The sequence below is a fragment of the Gavialis gangeticus genome, unplaced genomic scaffold (genome assembly GCF_001723915.1).
Source record: "Gavialis gangeticus isolate Ggan-Ray unplaced genomic scaffold, GavGan_comp1, whole genome shotgun sequence".
Lineage (NCBI taxonomy): Eukaryota > Metazoa > Chordata > Crocodylia > Gavialidae > Gavialis > Gavialis gangeticus.
In genome coordinates this window covers 109,640,392-109,649,763 of record NW_017729022.1, presented here as the reverse complement: position 1 = coordinate 109,649,763, position 9,372 = coordinate 109,640,392, and the positions used below count along the sequence as shown (strand labels likewise).

Sequence of the window (9,372 nt, the reverse complement as noted above, 5' to 3'; positions counted from 1 at the left end):
CATCAAGGTGGGATCTAAGTAAGACATGATTGCCCTCTTTATTTTTCTTCTCCCCTCCCCGGACTAAGGTCTCCAGAGTGGACTGTTCCTTTCCCCCATACTCCTGCTTGTAGGTTTTTTGGATTTGTGATCTGTCTCTCTCTATGTGGGTGCTGCTTTTAATGTGTAGGCCCCAGGAGCAAAGGAAGATCCTAGGAAAATGAATTGGAATAAGACAGGGGTAGAAGCTGCTCATAGCGATGGCATTATAACATCCCTGAATTCATTTCTTCTTTCCACATATCTCTCTTTCTTCTTCTTCCCTCCCTTTTTCTTAAGGAAAAGATTTTGTTTTCCTCGCCCGTCTGCAATCCTTCTTTTCTTATGATATGGAGAGAAAGCTATTAGCCTCAGACACACTTTTAAAGTGCCAGGTTCCAACCTGTTAAAGGTCTTTGATTCTCTTTAAACACTCCAAGCTGGTTTGTAAGTGGGAGTGTGTATGTGTATTTTAATTTGCCTTTTGAAAAGTACATGGCCACCTGTCTCTTGTTTGAAATCCCATGCATTAAAGAGAACAGACAGAGAAAAAAACAGGGCTTCCTTATAAAAACCTGGGGGGACTTTTGTATATGTTAATATGACTGCAACAATCGCCAGAGGATATTTTAGGAGTTTGTTGGTATATTTTGTATTAGTTTTCATGTATGAATGCAATGATTCTAGCCTTCCAAGTATGGTAACTAATTACTTGGATTTATGCATCTGAATATGCTTTCAATTTGTTGAAAATAATCAGAATTTTTTCAAAGGCTTTAAGATGCAAACATTTTTGAAATTGCTAAAGTACTACACTAAATTGTATTTACTATTAAAACTCAGCAATATATTAAAATGGAGGGGTTAATCTGGAATCTAGATAAATTTGGGAATGGTAAACATGGTACCATCTAGGTCTGATTGTAATAGTTTTAAAAGGAATGGTTACTTCAGACTTTTCCATGGATCTTTTTTTGAAACTCTTAAGCGATAGGAAAATGAAGAAAACACCTTCACTCACTAGCATGTGTAGCATAAAGTGTATGGGATAAATCTGTTGCATAATTTGGCCAGCCATAGCCTTTTCAGTATTTGGCTCCACATACGATGAAGGATACTAAGCTATTAAGAAATCTTTGTTTTTCTACTATGATTGCAATTTAAATTGAGTATGGGTGCTGTCTTTTTTTATTCTTATCTCCCTCTTCTACTTTCCTTCTCCTAGATGAAGGAGATAGTAAAGTTTACTTGTGTTGTTGAGTTGGGTCTAATTTCTGTTCAAACAATCTGTGTATATCCAGTATTTAAAAAATAGCGCACTTTAAACTTGATGTTGTTTTTTAACTGTTTTTTTTTTCTTTTTTTTTTTTTTTTCTTTAAAGGTTCTTTCTGTGACTTCTTTTTTTGGTCATCTTTATATTGCTTGCTTTTGGGATTTATATTTCTATTCCTGGCAGTATGTGGTTTGGTAAACGCTGAAAATATGAAGTCACAACTGAACAAGCAGGAGTTGATTTAAACTAGTGTATTTTGGGGGAGGGTGGAGAAATGTTAAGAATTAATTTCTTTGTATGATGTTCACCTTGCTGGTTCACTTGAAATTGGAGCATTCACAAGTCTGTTTTTCAAATTAGGTATGATGGAAATGCATATGTTTTTCTTTCTTTTTTTAAAGGTATGCTTTTTTTTCCCCAATTTCTTGGAGCTATTCAAAACTTAAAAATATGCTGTTCCAAAGGAGATTCTTTGCTAGCCAGAAATGCCCCTTGGTGGTGGTAGGAGAAACTAAGAAAATAAAAATCTGCAAGAGGTGTATTGTATACAATATACAAATATTGCTAACACACTAGTGCCCGTGTATACCTGATAAGATTAAAAAAGAAGAAGAAATGCAGCAAGAAAGATGGAAAAGAAACGAGTCAGTTCTAGGTGGTAGCAGCAGGACTGTATGGGGTTTATGAAAAGTGTAAATGTTCAAAAAGACAGCACAAGGGTTTTTTAAACTTCAGCGTACTTTATCCCTTATCCAGATCACTCACTTTCTACTAAAAATAAATCTCCCAAATTTAGGCTTATCAAATATTCCGTTACAGTCACCCAGGTGAAAGTAGCATGAGAAAATCTGCCCTCTGTCACACCAGAGCAACTGTGTGAAAGAAAACTACTAACATTTGCTTTTGCTGTTTTAGTGGAGGCATCTATTATTGTAATGGAGACATTTGCCCTTGGTTTTAACTGTCCATGGGAGCTTTCCTGTTAGAAGCAATATACAGATCTTCTGGATGTCCTGACTATTAACCCTGCCCTCGACATAATGCACTTTTGGGTCTATGCCACATATAAGTGCATGGGTAAAATTGAGGTTGTAGCTGCCTTGTGCCGTGGCAAATTTCTTGCACCAACGGGCTTTCTCACACCAGTCTGACATGCATTTCTCTTGGCAGAAGCTAGAAGTGTGCAAGGTGGTTGGGGCCTTGGATATTACTAGACATTCTCTGGTAAAACTGAGCATAGAATATTCTCCTGTCTTTCTACCTAGGACCAATCTAAATGGTTCATTCCATTGAGGCTTTGGAGGGCTAATGTAAGACTTATTCCAATCTGTAATAGACAACCTATTGGTAATTTGTGTCTCCTGTACTGTCTAGTTGATAAATAAATTCCATCTCTCTCTCGGATCTTTGAGACTGGGTAAAATCCTGTTGTCAAGCAAGCAAAAACCTGAAAAAGACCAATGGAATGTGATTACTTATCCAGACAAGATGCTAACCTGCACTTAAACTGTGGCTGTAGTCACTAACCAGTACTTCTAACTTTAGGTTTTTTCTCCCCTGTTCCCATAGAACTACTTCAAAGCTGCATGGGTGAAAAGAAATGGATTGTTTGCTTCCCTAAGCATCCATCCTAAAAATGAGCTTTGTGTTCAGGCAGAGTTCATTGCAAGATCAGCACCTGATTTGGCTGCTGTATTTAAATTGTTTCTCCATCTCTAGTCAGTCCTCTTCACCTCCTGTGGCATCTTGGGAGCAGTTTGTGTCACCAATACTTTATCCCAAATTGCAGAACAGGGCCCAATAGTGACACAAGGAAACTGAGGTGGGAGCCCACTTTTTAAATTTATTCTATTAGTACAGTTGAGTTTCCTGATACTGTACAAACAGTTAGGAAATCACGAGCCGTGCCCTGAGTACTGACAGTCCCTAGGGGATCTATTGCATAACAAGCTACAGGATTGGCAACGCCAATCTGACATCACACTAGTGGGACCAGTTCAGCATAGCCTTCCTTCATTACTAACTTGCATAGCTGGTTTTTAATATACAATGAATAATAAATGATGTAGGTAATCCCAGAGCAGAGAGAAACAATGGAAAGCAAACCAGGGTAAGTTCCTTTTGTAGGCTGTGTGGAGGTGGTCGCATTTGTCCTAAGAAAAAGTTAGGATGCCTGTGCATTCTAGGGCAGGTCAGATTAACAGTTTGTTTTCACAGAACACAACGCTATGCTTCCGGCTACTCCCCCTCTCAGTATTTATTTAACTACTTATCTGACAATATTGTTGGGTTAGATAACATATCTTTGTGGAAGTCAGAAAATTCTATATAGGAAAGCATCAGAATTTCTTCTCTCCTACTGGGAAAGAAGGTGTGGTTTGCATGCAATTCCTCTATTCCACTCTTGCACTCTGCACAAGAAGTGTGGGTTCAGTTCCCCGAGAGTCATGGATCCTTTTCAAACCTCTTGAGCTTCTGTGGTCATTTTGTTGAGTGTTGCTTGACCATGCGTACATTTATTTAAACCATGTGTACAGTTGCAATCCAGTCTTGGCTTTCTAGATATCTGTGTGTTGGAGTAAGAGAGTCTCTCTCTTTCCCACCTCCCCCAGACTTCTGCTGGAGTTTTTGACATGTCTGGTCTAATGGGCCCTTTGTCTGGAATCTTGTAAATACAGCATCAGAAAAAGCTCAAAACATGCGTTGTGTTCTGCAAGTTCTACAAAGAAAAATACCGAATAATCAGAAAAAGAGAGTCACTTTTTGTAACTGTCAGTTGGCTAGGTAATATGTATGCATCTAATAGCTTCTGCATGGATACGTTGGGGACAAAAGATGTGTGCATTGGGCAGTGTGTTAATATGAAGCCTCTCCTGTCTGTTTCATGGTAGTGAGCAGAAGTCATTATTACCTGTCTGGCATTCATAAGGAGTGAGTAGTCTCAGTCTGGTTTCTCATAGATATTTGAAGGGCTTACCTATATAACTATGCTCGTGCAGCTCCATTGACTTCAGTAAGTGTGCCAAAAAAACCTGGTGCCATGGAGTGGGGAGAGAAGGCTGGAATCTGAACTGGCTTTGACTACTAAAGGATGTTGTGAGTTAAGGCATGCTGTTAGGATAGGGACTGCTGCCACTTTCCTTGCTATACAAGAACTTTGGATAGAGGGTTTTGGCTTTCTGTGCTGTCAAGCCAGAACCTTTCATTAGATGGATCTTCATTTAATGTCTGGAAGAAAAAAACATTAATTTTTAAGGAAAAGTTTGGGTTTTTTTTTTTTTTTTTTCTAAATTTCTGTAGTGTAGTGAGAGCCTTTCTGACTTTGCTTAGGGATATGGCCTCTTGGCAGCTGCTGAAATTTCTTGTGGAGACCTTGTTGGCCACCAGCAGGTTACTTTTCCTCAATGACAGAAGGAAGTCTGCATTTAGGGTGGGAAGGAGGGGGTAAGGCCTTCTGTTTCCTTCTGCTGTACTATGTGGTCTGCTACTGAGCCAAGACTGATCTACTCAGAATTGGCTCCGAGGAGACTGGCTTCTTTCCATCTTGTGTTCCTATGAAATACTCCTGCAGATTTAGAAACTGTAAATGAAATAATTGGGCAGGCCAAGGGAGGAGAGAATAAGTTATTTGCCTTAGTGCTTCAAGGTTTACTGTGAGGCTGCACTGGGGAATAGCGGGGAGGGAGAGGGATAGAGAGAGGCTTTCTCCCCCCGCCAAGTGTAGACAGTGATTTATTTGCTTCATTATTTGTTTTCTTGTCTTGTGCTGAATGAACCACCTGAATCACTGCTTATAACTTTAACTTGTGAGCAGGGGCCTTGAACCTGAGGAAATCTTCAAAGGCCTGTACTCTCATTTGTCACAGTGTTTGCCGTGCACCTTCGGCCAGTAATTTTTAAAGAAATCTATTTTCAGTCATGTACTTGAAACTAGTTTTGACTTGTGATCTGTCCAATCTATTTCTCAGTGACTAGGCTAAATCCCTTACACAGACAGCTTCAAATATAGTTTTACTTGTTACACTCTCTGTTTTTAAGATGAGACTTTTTCTCTAATGTTATTACATTTGCCAAATACTGATTTATGTGAGAAGAGATGAATTAGAACAAGTGTTATGTGGGTTTTTTTTAGATGAATAATAATAGTATGAAATGCGTATGGTTCTTTCCCTTGCGCGCACACCCCCAGTCTCCTCCTCCAAAAAAAAATCTCTGTAAATGATATCCAGAGTGGTAACCTACCAAAATAGCATATGAAAGACATCCCTAGAAAATAGGAACTATTTTCTTTTATGCTAAATTTTGGCTCTATATTAGTGCACAGTTTTTTGTTTTGTTCTTCCTGACCTTGAAATTAAATTTGAGTTTCATTACATTATACTTCATTTTGCTCTATTGCAGTGATCTGTGAAAAGGAGCTGTTTATTATAGATTAGTGGATTTCTGCATGTGAAGCCTTTAAACAACCTTGCTTGTTTGTCTCCTAGTTTTATGCTATTCAGTGGCAATTGGAGGCAAAAAAAGATTGTTTTGCGCACTTGGTAGTAGCAACATGTGAAATGAGAAATTTTGCAGAGAGCATAAAATGAGGACAATAGAGACTAATTGTATGAAATTCCTTTTATACACACATTCTTGAGTTTGAATAACTAGTATGTATTCAGCATGCTGGATTAGAAAGCTTTGGCTCTGCATGTATAGCATAGATGTTGCTCTTTAAAGTAGGAGAGTAGCTTCCCTCCACCTCCACTCCTTACTCTAGCTAAACTCAGCCCTGAATAAACTTTTTCTTCTATTTTTTTCATTAGCTTTTATAGTAAGACTTGTTAAAGGCCAAAAGAGTTATTATTTGGGGAATATGAACATCACATATTTATTTAATAGACAGTTTTTATTTATTGACCCGCCTGTCCACAAGATTGGAGTTAGTATCATTCAGCCTGGGTTTGAAAGACTCCAATCCCATGCTGGCATCTGGGTCTTTCCTCAGTGAAGATATAAATGTTGAGTCTGCCCAGAAGAGTAGTGATGCAAGAAATGTTTCCTTCTAGGTGCTGTCTTTGAATAAGATGGTAGGGTCCTTTCGTGAGTTGTGGTGGCTGTAATTATGGCTGCTGACCAACACCCTAATACATTCCCATGGACTAAGATAAACCTGAGTGCTCTAACCAACCTGCTGTTTCCCTATTGAAACAAGTTCTAATTTCAAAGGCTGAGTGTGAGATCTATTTAAGAGCATGTTTGCCTAAACAGCACTATGCACTATAGCAGAATCCATCTCATTGCTGTAATGCTGTCTGGAATGCTATCCAAAACACTAAATCACAGTTTTGATAAAAACAACTTCTGTTTTTGACTACAAACACAGAGGCCAAGAGACAAGCAAATTGAGAATGGATGTTGTCCAGAGTTATATAAAGGTAGTGGAGAAGAGTGTGGCCAATAAAAATAATACTGAAGATCAATAGCCCAACGTTTTCTTTTTATCGACTACTAGGTTTTACAGCGTGCATAGTACGCCAGTGCCAAGATCTAGAAGAGTTCAAGGTTAAGTCTCCTTACTGTACGTAGAGGAGCCAGTCTAATTGCCAACAGTGGTGTAAGCCCAGCAGCCTCTTCAGGTTGGATTTTGCTCTTTTATGCTCTGTATTTACCTTTTATCTAAAAGGGAGGTAGACCAGTAAAGGATTATGACTGCCCAAACAGCTTTGTCCTGTGATCCATCGCTTCATTACTGGCCCTTTTGGCAAAACCAGTTTTCTTTAACTGCTTTTTGTTAGTATATCTGTTCTTCCAGATAAACATTCAAATGCTTGATAATCAGCCATGGCTGGGTAGGATGGGCAGTCTCTGCCTCTTTCAAACTGGCAAAGGCATCCACTGATCACCTGTTTCCTACTTGCATTGAATATCTCTGGAAAGAAATTAACTCCTTGAGGACAGGTAACAAGTAGCACCATATTAAAGGGATTAGTTTGGTCACATTTTATTAAAAAAAAAAAAAGGCAAATATCCCACATTCTCCACAAATAGGAAAGCAGGTGTTTACATTACAAGATTGGTAGGAGTGAAAACGTTAATATGCATTATGGCTTATTTTGCCAGGACACCCATTCCATGAAGATATGCACATTTTAAATTGGATTATTTAGCTGAGCATCCATTCTGAGAGCTAAATTTAAGTGATTTTTAAGTCTTCCCTTCCATGAACCAGTGTTGTGTAACTTAACAACATGCATGCTATATTTTATTTTGTTTGTTTATTCTCTAACAGTAGTTCTCAACCTTTTCAGACTTGAAGCAGCCCTGGATTGATTTGAAGCACCCCTTGGAGAGTGCCAGCTCTCAGTTTTCACTGTTTTGTCTACAGAAAAATAAGAGCAGTTTTTTCTGTTGAAAAGAATGCAAAGGCCACAGCTGTGGATTTCTATTTCAGAACTTTAGGTTTATCCTGTGAATCATGTTTGTAAAAGTAACAGTGCTAACATTATGTGACATCCTTGAAGGGATCTCAAGGCACCCCAGTGTGCCATGGTACCCTGGTTGAGAATCACTGTTTTATATGGTGTGAATCTATCCTGCCTTCTTTTTAACAACACTATGCAGGTGTGATCTACTCTGGTATGAGGAAATGCACAGTAGTATTCTACCTACTGCTCTTTGTGTGATGAAACCTATAGACTGGGGAAGCTTAGGTGTTTTATTTATCAAACAATGTTATGAACTATACAAGTTATTACTGACCACTACTTTTAAGTGATAAGAACAGCTAATGACAAGTACTTTGTGTGCTTTTTAATGGCTTATTAAGCAGGTATGTTAGCTATTTTTGTTCAAACAGCCAGATATCTATAAATATGAAAGGTCTGCAGAGCTAAGTGAAACTATATCTGTCCTTTAACTTAAATCTTTCAAAAGTGCAGCATCTTTCTTGCTTTATGATCAGTGATTGACTAACAACATCTTTCTTATCCAGGTGTTGAAAAAATATTCAAGACTTTGCATGAAAATAGGCGGAGCATTCCTTCAGTCACTTTTAGATTTCATGGTTCACAGTTAGCAATAAAGGTGTTGAACAGCAGGAAAGAACTGTGGGGAGACGCGTGCACACACACACACCCACACACACCCATTTCTGTCTTAGTTTTAGACCTGATCTTCAATCTTGTTCTGATTGTAAACCTCTAGGCTGTATACTCTTCAGTGCTGCTAAGTAACAGCTGTTTCAAAAGAGCTGAAAATAGTGACATTACTAGCAAACATTTGGTTAAAGAGACACAATGTTTGTTTGGGGAATTTTAAAGAGTGCCAAGCTTTTTTTGCAGGACTATCTGCTTTCCCAGAACCATTGTGAAATTTTCAAAGACATAGGTTATGGAAATAGTTCTTAATTTGTTAAAGGGAGAAGTCTTAAAAAAAAAATCTTGGGGAAAAGGGCGGTGGAGTATTAAGGAATAAGATTTGAAGAAATGTTTAGCAAGTCTTTAGTCCTTAGTATAGACAAGTGTAGTTTCTGGTCATGATTTGTGTGTTAAACTTGAGCATTGAGATGACTGTCACAAGTCCTGTTGAAGTTAGAGGTCTTGGAACACATGCTTAGTCTAGGCCTCTCAGATGAGAAAATGTATTATTATATATCTGTGGAAATGAGCTCTACTTAAGGGATCAGGTAAAGGCTTTTGAACTCTCCCTTGTTTTTAAAAAAGTCTTTCATTTTGTTTGTTTGTTTGTTTGTTTTTGTCTTGTGCTTAATGTTTGTGCTTCTTGGTAATATCGTTCCACAGTAGGATCAATCATTATGTTATCTGAATACTTGCTGCTTTTATGCTCTATCCTAGAGTCCATGGGGTCTCTTATGAATGTACATCCATGGTGATAAAAGGTACATGGGTGATTTTTCTTCTTGAATACCTACAATTCTCTTTTTTGCCAGAAATTGGCTGGCTTTGAAAAATATCTGTATGTGGAAAGTGGGATTCTTTCCATTCTTCCTGTGCTCCCCCTCCCCATCAAATGCTGTCATCATCAGAATGTAAGCTACAAAATAATCTGTCTCAACTATTCAAAAATATATTTCCCC

The 9,372-nt window shown here is 38.3% G+C and overlaps 1 protein-coding gene across 1 annotated transcript in view; it reads left to right on the top strand.

The window, feature by feature from the left end:
• Positions 1-9,372, top strand: part of DUSP16 (dual specificity phosphatase 16) — a 96,909-nt gene that overhangs the window by 1,190 nt on the left and 86,347 nt on the right. The window lies entirely within an intron of this gene.